This window comes from Stomoxys calcitrans, chromosome 2, assembly GCF_963082655.1.
Source record: "Stomoxys calcitrans chromosome 2, idStoCalc2.1, whole genome shotgun sequence".
Classification (NCBI taxonomy): domain Eukaryota; kingdom Metazoa; phylum Arthropoda; class Insecta; order Diptera; family Muscidae; genus Stomoxys; species Stomoxys calcitrans.
The window spans coordinates 24,031,389-24,043,595 of NC_081553.1; the positions used below are offsets into that span (position 1 = coordinate 24,031,389).

General features: G+C 38.3%; 1 protein-coding gene across 8 annotated transcripts in view; it reads right to left on the bottom strand.

Annotated features, from left to right (window-relative positions):
* Positions 1-12,207, bottom strand: part of LOC106084154 (polypyrimidine tract-binding protein 2) — a 530,939-nt gene that overhangs the window by 441,342 nt on the left and 77,390 nt on the right. The gene's annotated exons all lie outside the window — the stretch shown is intronic.

The following is a 12,207-nucleotide window of genomic DNA, read 5'->3' on the forward strand; positions in this document are numbered from 1 at the left end:
TCTATATGGCACCTATATCCAAATCTGTACCGATCTGGGCCAAACTGCAGAAATATGTCGAGGGGCTTAACTTAACTCACTATCCCGAAATTCGGCGACATTGGACAATAATTGCGCCTTTTATTGGAACAAAACCTTAAATCGAGAGATCGGTCTATATGGCAGCTATATCCAAATCTGGACAGATCTGGGTCACATTAAAGAAGGATGTCCAAAGACCTAATATAACTCACTGTCTCAATGCTCGGCGACATCGGACAATAAATGCTCTTTTTATTGGCCCAAAATCTTAAATCAAGAGATCGGTCTATATGGCAGCTATATCCAAATCTGGACCGATCTGGGCCAAATTGACAATGGATGTCGGAAGGCCTTACACAACTCACTTTCCCAATTTCCGGCGAGATCGAAAAATAAATGCGCCTTTTATTGGTCGAAAACCTTAAATCGAGAGATCGGTCTATATGGCACCTATATCCAAATCTGTACCGATCTGGGCCAAACTGCAGAAATATGTCGAGGGGCTTAAATTAACTCACTATCCCGAAATTCGGCGACATTGGACAATAAATGCGCCTTTTATTGGAACAAAACCTTAAATCGAGAGATCGGTCTATATGGCAGCTATATCCAAATCTGGACAGATCTAGGCTAAAATGAAGAAAAATGTCGAAAGGCCTAACAAAACTCACTGTCCTAAATTTCAGCAAAATCGCATAATAAATGTGGCTTTTATGGGCTCAAAACTTTAAATCGAGAGATCGGTCTATAAGGCAACTATATCCACATCTGCACCGATCTAGATCAAATTGCAGAAAGATGTCGAAGAGCTTAACACAACTCGCTGTCCAAAATTTCAGCAAAATCTGATAATAAATGCGTCCTTATGGACACAAAACCTTAAATCTAGAGATCGGTCTATATGGCAGTTATATCCAAATCTGAACCGATCTGTGCCATACTACAGAAGTATGTCGAGGGGTCTAACTTAACTCACTGTCCCAAAATTTCGGCGACATCGGACAGTAAATGCGCCATTTATGGACCCAAAACCTTAAATCGAGAGATCAGTCTATATGGCACCTATATCCAAATCTGCACCTATCTGGCCCAAATTGCAGAAAGTTGTCGAGTGGCCTAACACAACTGACTGTCCCAAATTTCAGCCAAATCGGACAATAAATGCGCCTTTTATGAGCCTAAAACCATAAATCGTTGGATCGGTCTATATGACAGCTATATCCAAATCTGAACCGATCTGGGCCAAATTAAGGAAGTATGTCAAAGGTCCTAACGCAACTCACTGTCCCAAATTTCAGCAAAATCGGATAATAAATGTGGCTTTTATCGGCCTAAGACCTTAAATCGAGAGATCGGTCTTTATGGGAGCTATAGCAAGATGAGGACACTTCGCCCTGAATGCGGATATCTAATTCGTGCCATTGTAGCCAATGACGCCGGAACGCGTTCGAATCCTGGCGAGAACATCGGACAAAGCGGTGGTTATCCCCCTTTAATGTCGGCGACATTTGCGAGGTATAAGCCATGGTCATGGTCATTTAAAAAGTTTTCCCCAAAGAGGTGTCGCACTGCGGTACGCCGTTCAACTCGGCTATAAAAAAGGTCCCTTATCATTGAGTTTAAACCTGAATTGGAGAGCACTCATTGATGTGTGAGAATTTGCCCCTTCTCGGTGGTAATGTTCTCATTAGGGGAGGGACGGCACCTCAGACATTTCGACTTAAATATGGATATCAAATTCGTGCTGCACTTCCAAATCCGTTTAATTTGAGCCAAGGTCGGTAAATATGAACCATTTGGAGGGTGTTTTGGGGCTGGGGCGGCCACCGGCACTTCGCACTGGAGATAGATATCGAATTCGTTCTTTATTCCCAACGGAAATGAAGTTCAGTTCAAGGGGTACTTTAGGGCGTACCCCAAAACACTTGGCTCCAAAATTGGATATCAAAAATTATATAGCCTATGTTTCCTTCCAGACAAACGTATACAAACTATGAACATTTTAAGTATCATATATTGAGTTGCCCAAAAAGTAATTGCGGATTTTTTTAAAGAAAGTAAATGTATTTTTAATAAAACTTAGAATGAACTTGAATCAAATATACTTTTTTTACACTTTTTTTCTAAAGCAAGCTAAAAGTAGCAGCTGATAACTGACAGAAGAAAGAATGCAATTACAGAGTCACTAGCTGTGAACAAATTTGTCAACGCCGACTATATGAAAAATCCGCAATTACTTTTTGGGCAACCCAATAGTTCATGATATAGTCATAGTGGGTCTAATGGCCATTTTGAGATGTGGCGTGACCCCCTTACTTCGATCTGATTTTGTATGCCAGATTCGAAATTTACTCACGAATACTTTTCATTTGAGTCCCATATTGTCATAACGGGTCAAATAACCCATTTGATGTATCTTTAGGAGGAAAAGCGCCAGCTAGACTTGAAAGCAAATTTAAACGTAATATTCGTAATCTACTCCCGAATATCTTTCATTTGAGCCCCATATTGAAATGAACGTCCTATATGTCTGCTTGGGGGAGTTTTGGGCTGGGGCGGCCCGATGGGTACTTAGACTCAAATTTTAATACCATATTTGTATTGTACTCTCCAATACCTTTCATTTGATACCTATATTGTCCCGATCGGTCCACTTTTGATTTTGGGTTGTGTTTTTGACATAAAGGGGAGGATCCGTCCCCCTTCCGATAACGGCAAATTTAATACCTTATGTTTTCTTCCATACCAACCTACACAATCTGTAAAAATTTCAATGTAATCGGTTCTGCCGTTTTTCAGTCTACACGGAACAAACAAACCGAGTCCCATATATCCGTGATTGGCTAATGTGCCCATTTTGGGCGCTTCGACAAGAATTTGTATGCCAGATTCGTTATCTAATCCCGCATACTTTTCTTTTGCTACCCATATTATCCTTATCGGTCCACTTTTGATTTTGGGTGGTGATTTTGGGGAAACGGTGGAGAGTCCGCCCCCTTTCGTTATCAACAAATTATAAAGCCTATTCCTACTTCCTGGTCATATTCGTAATCTACTCCCGAATACTTTTCATTTGAGTCCCATATTGTCATGATCGTCAAATAAACCTATTTTAAGGGGTTTTGGGGCTGGGGAGGCCCCCCAGGTACATGAACCCAACTTTTGTTATGAAATTCGTACTCTACTCTTGAATACCTTTCATTTGAATCCCAAATTGTCCCGATCGGTCCACTTTTATTTTTGGGTAATACTTTTTAGGTAAGGGGGAGGGTCCGCCCCCCCCCCCCCTTCCGATATCAAAAAATTATATAGCCTATGTTTCCTTCCAGACCAATCTACACAATCTGTTAAAATTTCAAGGTAATCGGTTCAGACGTTTTTGTGTCTATACGGAACAAACAAAACGAGTCCCATATATCCGTGACTGGTTAATGTGCGCTTTTTGGGAGTTATTGTGGGGTGACCCCCAATACTTCACCAGATTCGTTATCTACTCCCGCATACTTTTCATTTGAGACCCATATTATCCTTATCGGTCCACTTTTGATTTTGGGTGGTGTTTTTGGGGAAACGGTGGAGAGTCCGCCCCCTTTCGTTATCAACAAATTATAAAGCCTATTCCTACATCCTGGTCATATTCGTAATCTACTCCCGAATACCATTCATTTAAGTCCCATATTGTCATGATCGTCAAATAAACCTATTTTAAGGGGTTTTGGGGCTGGGGCGGCCCCCCAGGTACATGGACCCAACTTTTGTTATGAAATTCGTACTCTACTCTTAAATACCTTTCATTTGAATCCCAAATTGTCCCGATCGGTCCACTTTTATTTTTGGGTAGTACTTTTGGGGTAAGGGGGAGGGTCCGTTCCCCCTTCCGATATCAAAAAATTATATAGCCTATGTTTCCTTCCAGACCAACCAACACAATCTGTGAAAATTTCAAGGTAATCGGTTCAGCCGTTTTTGAGTCTATGCGGAACAAACAAACAATTTGAATTTTATATACAAGAATAGGGCCGGAAATGGATATTTCGATTTGTTGCCAAGGGAATGACAAAATGAATATACCCTCATCCATTGGTGGTGGGTATAAAAACTCACTCAAAGAATTCGATGACATTTCTTTATTATCGATAATTGCTATTTTTACTTATGTTTAGCTTGGTAATAACGATAATTCGGCATATCGGGAATTGCAATGTCGGGAATTCATTGCCGACCTTCGACTCATGTATACATAAGGGAAGGACATTCTAGGCACTCTCCTTCCATTCTTTAAAACAGTTTATATTGATTGTGATAAAAGTTATGCCCAAACTTTTTCAGCCCATATATTCAGCATATTAACTCCACAATCATGTCTGCTTAGAAGATGATATCTTCAATACATGATTTGTAATAGCCATATAATTTTCTTGAGAATTTTTCTATGGCCCAAGGTCAATTGACTTATTGCCTTGGCAACAAAGTTAACGCTTGTAACTCATTCTCTATATATATATGGTATCGAGCCATATAGACGTAGATACAGGGTGGCTGATGAATATTGCTACAATGATGAATATTGCTACATTTTTTTTTCGGTGTATGGAATACATTTTTCTTTTATTCATGTTAAATTAAATTATTAAATTAATTATTAAATTATTATTAATTAAATTAATTAATTAATTAATTAAATTAATTATTAAATTATTATTATTAAATAGAAAAAAAGTTATTACATTTTTTTTTGGTAGCGGCTTTCATCAGCCACCCTGTATATTGATTTGGAGACAACTTTTCAACACAAACTCAACTCGCATGTCCAATTCGAAATTTGCCAATCTATCTTTTTTTTGACAATCAAGCGTACCATTGAAGAATGACTTCATATGAAAGTGGGCAATGGAACGAATAGATGAATGAATGAATGAATGAGTGAACAAATGCTTGAATGCCTGCATGCCTTGTCTATACGATTGTCATACCAAGAAGAATGCATCATACACACACGAGCGTGTGTGTCTAGAAAAGAACTGGCCCAAAGTGAATTGATCTATCGCTGGCTTGTTCTGTTCATTCTGTCGTTCGACCATCATTTAATAATTGATGAATTTGCCCATTTTGTTTATTTTCAATTTCGTTAGATTTCCATGTATGGAGATGTGCAAACATAGCAAGTTTCCAAATTGTGTTGTTGTTTTTTGGGAACACTTGGACTATTATTTATGGTTATATCAAACACGCAACAGACCAACAACTGGCAATTGGTGGCAAACGAAAAAATGGTCATGGAGGCCAATGGCGTTCAATGTTGTAGTTGGAAAACCTAACGAAACTAAAAGTATTTATTATTAATTTTAATCAGGCTAGCAAGAATGATAAAATAATTTTTTCAATGGCGAAGAACATTAACAGCTATTGAAATAAATTTCAGTGTAAAGTGTTTAACAAACAAAGATTAAAGGTCAAAGTGGGTTGCTTGAAGCAAGTGCTGGCTTAACCCTTTTTTTCACGTAACCAACACGCAGGTGATGTCCCCTATATATGCAGTGTATTGCGTTGGGAATTAGGAAAGTTAAGGGTTGGAGGGGGGAAAGAGGGAGTAGTGTTTACTGATATTAGTCTTAAATTTCTGAACGCCAAAGTCGGTGGGAGAGACATCAAAAATCAATTTTTTCTCTAATACATGGTTTGGTCAACTGGCCAATCAATTGCAAACGGTTGTGAGTTGCTGGCATGTCTTGTATTCCTGGTGAACATTCTAACAGGGATAATGCTCGCCCTGAAAATAACGATAGACAATACAACGCTACCCACATCCCGATGATGTTCAAGGGAAGCCATAGAGTTGGATACCCTACTGTCCCCAATCAATACCATCGCTCTCCGCTGAACCCGGTCAAATTGCTCCAAGGATGATTTTGAAGCTCCTGCCATATATGAGAGTTATGTTCCATCTTCGACCTGATGTAGGTAGTATAGCTATTGAGAAGATCAGAAGAGGTGAAATATTTCTTGCACCGCTTAAAAAATCCCAAACACTTGAATGGTTCTTTCGACACTTCGAATACGTGTTTTGACCAACGGAACATCAAGAGAATCTGACTCCTCAATATCTATACCGTCGATAGATATCGACGACTGAAGTGGGTCAGTGAATCGCTTGTGAGAAAAGAAACAACACTGCGTCTTCTGTACGTTAAAGTCTACTCTGTTCATTCTCGGTTAGCGGTACTCGGTATTCTGTTCAGAATCGGTTAAAAAATGAACACTTTCTTGCAATATTTCTCAAAATCGGACGAATATACATGGGACCTATAACAAAATCTAAACCGATTTCAGCAAACTTCTTAGATACTGTGGCAGATGTCGAGGAAAGTGTTTTGCTAAATTTTAGGCAAGATGGGTCAATAAATGCGCTTGCTGTGACTCTAGGAGCGAAAATCGGGCGATATATATATATGAGAGCTATATCTAATTCTGACCCGATATCCATCAAAATCACCAGAAATGTCGAGAGTCATTATCCTTCCTCCCAAATTTCGAGAGAATCGGGTAACAAATGACCATTTTATTGCATTATTACTGCAAATCGGGCGAACATATATATGGGAGCCATATCCAAATCTGAACCGATTTTAATGAAATTCACCTGTAATGTCGGGAATCATAAGAAAATCCTTCTTGCCGAATTTCGAGAGAATCGGTTCAGAAATGACCATTTCATTGGAGTATTACTGCAAATCGGACGAACATATATATATGGGGGCTATATCCAAATCTGAATCGATTTTTTCCAATTTTAATAGGCTTATTTTCTTGACCGAAAAACATACCCATACCAAATTTGAAGACGAACGTATAAAAATTGCGATCTGTAGTTTGTACACAAATTAACATGGACAGACAGACGGACAGACATGGCTAAATCGAATCCGAAAGTGATTCTGAGTCGATCGGTATCCTTATTAATGGATCTATCTCTCTGCCTTTTGGGTGTTACAAACTAATTCACCATAGTAGTGGTGTAGGGTATAAATACAGATTGTGAAGGGTAATCGACTGTTGATTACCCTTGATTATACATGGTAGCTCACAAATTTTTGCAACCTATGGAAAATGGTATAGCAAAACAAGTTTATCGTTATCAAAATACGATTATTATTAAAAATCGATATTTATGCGATAACAGTTTATATTTGATTACCAATTTTAATGTACATCTTAGAAACCATTAAAATCTGTTATAGATATAGGGTACAGCGGTCAAAAAAAGTATTCATCATTCAATGTTTTTTTTTTAATAAGTCTACAAAAGACAATTGGAATAAAAACATATTAAACTAATGATGCAGTAGTGCTTGTGTGATATATATGTACACAATTTCATTGTTTTTAAAGAAAAAAATAGTATTTATTGGAACAAAAAGGGCCATTTTACAGCTGAACACAAAAAATTAAACAAAAAAAGTATTCATCATTGCAAAAAAACAAAAAAATAAATAACATAATTTAAAAAAATTAATACTTTGTTATTCGACCACCGCGTCTTATAACTTCTTTTAAACGGTTTGACATCGATTGGACTAATTTAGCGGTTATATTTTGGTCTATATTAGTCCATTCCTCCATTATCACCTGTTGCATTTGACTCTTGCTCGAAAAATTGCGCGTTCTCAATTTGCGTTCGAGATGTTCCCAAAGATGTTCAATTGGGTTCAAGTCGGGACTTTGAGGAGGAGTTTTAATGACTTTGGGGCAGTTATACAGCATCCACATCTTGGTATTTAAAGCAGAATGTTTGGGGTCATTATCTTGATAATATTGAAAGTTATTACCAAGCCCAAGTTTTACAGCACTATCTTTTAAATTCCTCTTTAAAATGTCAATGTAATACTTATGATCCATTACTCCATTAATAATTTCAAGATTTCCCGCTCCTGAAGCCGCCATACACCCCCAAAGCATTAAACCACCTCCACCATGTTTTACAGTAGCAACTGTGTTTCGTTCTTCAAGCTCTGTATTTGGTTTTCTGTACACTATGACCTTTCCATCGCACCCAAAAAGATTAAACTTGCTCTCGTCTGCAAAAATGACTGTTTTCCAAAATGATTCGGGCTGTTTTACATGCATTTTTGCGAAGTTTAGCCTTTTCACTCGGTTTATTTTATTTATAAAGGGCTTCTTCCTCTGTAACTATGCCTTTTGAGTGTATTTCGAATTGTTTGTGTAGTAACTTCCTTCCCTAAATATTCCATAGTGTTTTTACGAAGAATGGTCGCATTTGTCTTCGGAGTTTTCTGAACTTGCCGCACTAGCCAACGCACATCTCCAACTGAAAGTGCTTTTGGTCGACCAGATCTTGGTTTATTGTCAACAGTTTTCGTTTCTGTCCACTTTCTGATGATGGATTGTATAGTAGATCGTGGTCTATTTAATATTTCACTGATAGTTTTTTGAGTTAAACCATTCCTGTGGTGTTTTATTATCAAAACTTTTACCTCATCAGAAACCTCGTTTTGCTTACGACCCATTTTGACAAAAACTATATTTTCAATGAAATTAAATATTTGCTGTCAAGGGCAAAGCCTCCTTTACTAAATAAAACAGAAAAGGGGGATTCCCAAATAATATTTGAATTTGACTTTGATGATAGCACATCAATGATGAATACTTTTTTTGTTCTGTTTTTGGTGTTATTATATAAAATTGCATTTTTTGCGCTAATTAAATTTATTTTTTGAATTTATTTTAAAACATATTACGAAAAATAAACTATTGCATAAAACTGCATTATTAGTTTACTTTAAATTTTCTTCAATTACCCAAAATATGTGAATTTATTATCAATTTTGCTAATGATGAATACTTTTTTTGACCGCTGTACATATGCAAACGCATTTATTTTTTGAAGCAAATTTAGTTCGTAATTTCGCCGCAATTTTAAATAGTGAATTGTATTTGATCTCTCGACATTTTTGCCCACTTTGGTCAATGGATATAGCTGCTTTATTGCCCGATCTACCGATTTAAAGTTTTTGGCCCATAAAAGTCTTATTTATTACTTGATTTTTGTGAAATTTGGAACACTGGGTGTTGAGGGGACTAATGTATATCCTGATACAATTCACATTTTAACCGATGTCCCGATTTGAATCATTGAGCAACTAGCAGTCGCAATTTTATTGTATTGTCTCCGCCCGCATAAGCTTGCCTGATTTGGCGCAAATATCTGGTTGTGTCAAGTTTAATCGCAAGACTTTCTTTCATCTTCTCATTAATAGCTCTTAATCTAATGAATTCTCAAATCTATTGCAGCATACACCTTCAACTATGAAGACTTTTAGGTTATCCGTACTTCCCGAATTCCCCAATACTTTGTTTATAGGTCACATGAGTTTGTTGAATGCACTCTCAACTCCTAACATGCGTCGTTTTTTGTTTCTCATTTTATGATACTTTCAAAAGACTAACAAAATCTTTTCAGCCGAAAAATAATTTGGAAATGGGGAACAACAAACAACTACTAAATGTAGTCGATAAGTAAGTACACTGTGCCTGCTGCATAGTGCGATGATGCACACACATGTGTCTACAATAAAGACAATTTGTGTGGAACGGAAAGACTCAAATGTCTTCTGCTTTTGCTTCCCTGGCTCCCCCCCCAATTCCCCAAACGTCCTACAATGGACAATGCGCAACACCTACACAAAACATGGAAACGGTTGGTAGAGCACATTTAATTATTTGTTTATATGTGCTGTTGCAATACTTTAGAGCCCCAAATATACTAAGTAATGTTATAAATATTTACTAGTAGAATTATAAAGAACACATGGTGGCAAAAACACCACTGCCATCACCATTCAACTAAGTTGAGAAAAGGCGGTGGCGAATCGCGGTGATGGTGTTGATGAAAATGATAATGTCTAGTGTAAGTTAGTCAGACCAGACTATCTTTCCAGCCTGCCGCTCGTTGGCTTTTGTCTGTCTCTCCATCCCGTACGTGCATGGCCCATCTAAATTTAGTAAGAGTAGTGAATGTAAAAAGAAAAAAGGTCATAAAAATTTCTTAAAATTTCAAGTGGCTATGACAATTTATCCCCGACAATTTTCCTTCATATATGTCAAGATTCAAATTCAAAGCAAAGTGACAGTATTATCCTCTGTCACTGCCCGAACACCAAATATGGGTACTAGCCTCGGCAGACGATGAGATGATTTGTTTCCAGAAGCAATCAATAGGGTGTATAATATAGAGTGACAAGAATTTGAGAGTAAATTAATTTTCACAAAACATAATCAAACTATCATTACGTTATAAATGGAGAATGACAAGAATGTGATAGAATTTTGGAGTAGTAACTGTACCCGCGTATTCAGATGTACAGGAGTCAGAATGAAGTCCGCAAATTCTATCAAAGAATTAAACATAAAACTGATGGCTTTGGTGCAGGCCCATCCTGCTGCAAAGACAAAGAAGGAAATCTGGTAAATGACACAGATAACATGCTGAGGATATGTAAAGAACTTTTTACCTAACGGCTGGTGTCCAACGTTGGCGGCGAAGAGGATACCGCAGAACCAATCCCTGATGATGGTATAGAATGGTTAACCTCCTAGTCAGAATGAGTGTCAGAATGACTAAAGAACAACAAGGCAGCAGGAGCCGACGGGTTACCTGCTGAACTATTTAAGACCGGAGGCGACACGCTGATAAGGCATATGCATCAGCTTATTTGCGCAATCTGGCTAGAAGAACGCATACCCGATGATTGGAACCTCAGCATACTAAAGAGTGAACACTTCTTTCCGAACCTTGATTCCCTTGATTCGGCTTAACCCTCTTCGCATTTTGGAATTCCGTGGAGGCCGTGGGGCCGTACTTAGGACGATGAGTTTTTTTTTTATCCCATGCGTTATTTTCGTGTTTCTGTCCTTATTTGATGCCTTTTATCGTTGTATGGTGTATGTATATAAAGTTTTTCTCCATCACCTTCTCTTCTACTTTATTCTAGGTGAACACAATGGATCTAAGGTCTCCGAGTGAAGTGGCTAATAATCGAGGTTGCGTGTCGAGTGCCCTCCAACCTAACCTAACCTAGAATAAATGTCGCGTCGACTTATGCTTCGGCGATATAAGCTGTCATCATTCTATCCGATGCGGTTTAGCAATTGGAGCCAGAATTTCATGCCCAACTGCAGCTAGAATTTCACGCCCAACTTCGTATGATGGTTTCGGAGTACACAATTCATGTTACGAGCACAAGTCTTCGCTATAGTAGTAGCCACCATTTTTGCCTGTTGCTCAGAAAGAGTAGCCACTGTCTACTGTCTTCGATACCCGCTGACCACCATTGTACGATAGAGAAATGAGATGAGTCGCTACCAAAGAATACCAAAATCCGCCGATTTACGAAGAAGACGAAGGTAGGCCAATTTGAGGCGCCACGTTTTGAATATCGGACAATGTCAAACACTTAGGAGTAATCTTTAGAGTGCACAATAAGCCGATTACTGGCTTAAGTGAATGTCCATAGTGCCATGGGGCGGATTAGAATCTGCACCTTCTTTTCAACCTAATCTAACCTAGAAGGTAAAAGAAAATTTTGTCTTGGCATAGGGGGAGCAATATGGAGCATGTCCACTAGGGCACTAAAGGCTACCTAGATATCCAGCCAATAGTTAGCCATTGCCGCTATGAGGCTTAAGGCGATGGGAAAATGGATCGAAGATAGTAGAAGGTCACAACATCGCTGTATAATCGAGACGACTATGAGAAACCTAATGGAATGGAAAGGGTTTTGGATCGGATACGTAAGACGTCGAAACAGCACTGTGAAACAGTGAAACTGTCGGTGGGACGACGAAAATCGTATAGAAGAAGATCCGGATGGTGATAGGTCGAAGCTAATTCTGAATGGAAGTAAGAAGGAGTTCAGTATAGCTTTCAGCATTATAACGGGACATTTAGGACTATGAGAATATAGAATAGGTGCAGCATGTGAAGAAGATGATGAGACGTTGGAACATTTACTATGTCAAAACATCTAGAACTGGTTGGTCTAAGAAAGAGCTACAGAAAACACTTCAACGGAGCGTACACAAGAAAGGAGACAACACGGAATGTGCCAACTACCGAAGAATAAGTCTCCTCCCCATCGCATAGATGATACTTTCGAGCGTACTGTGTGA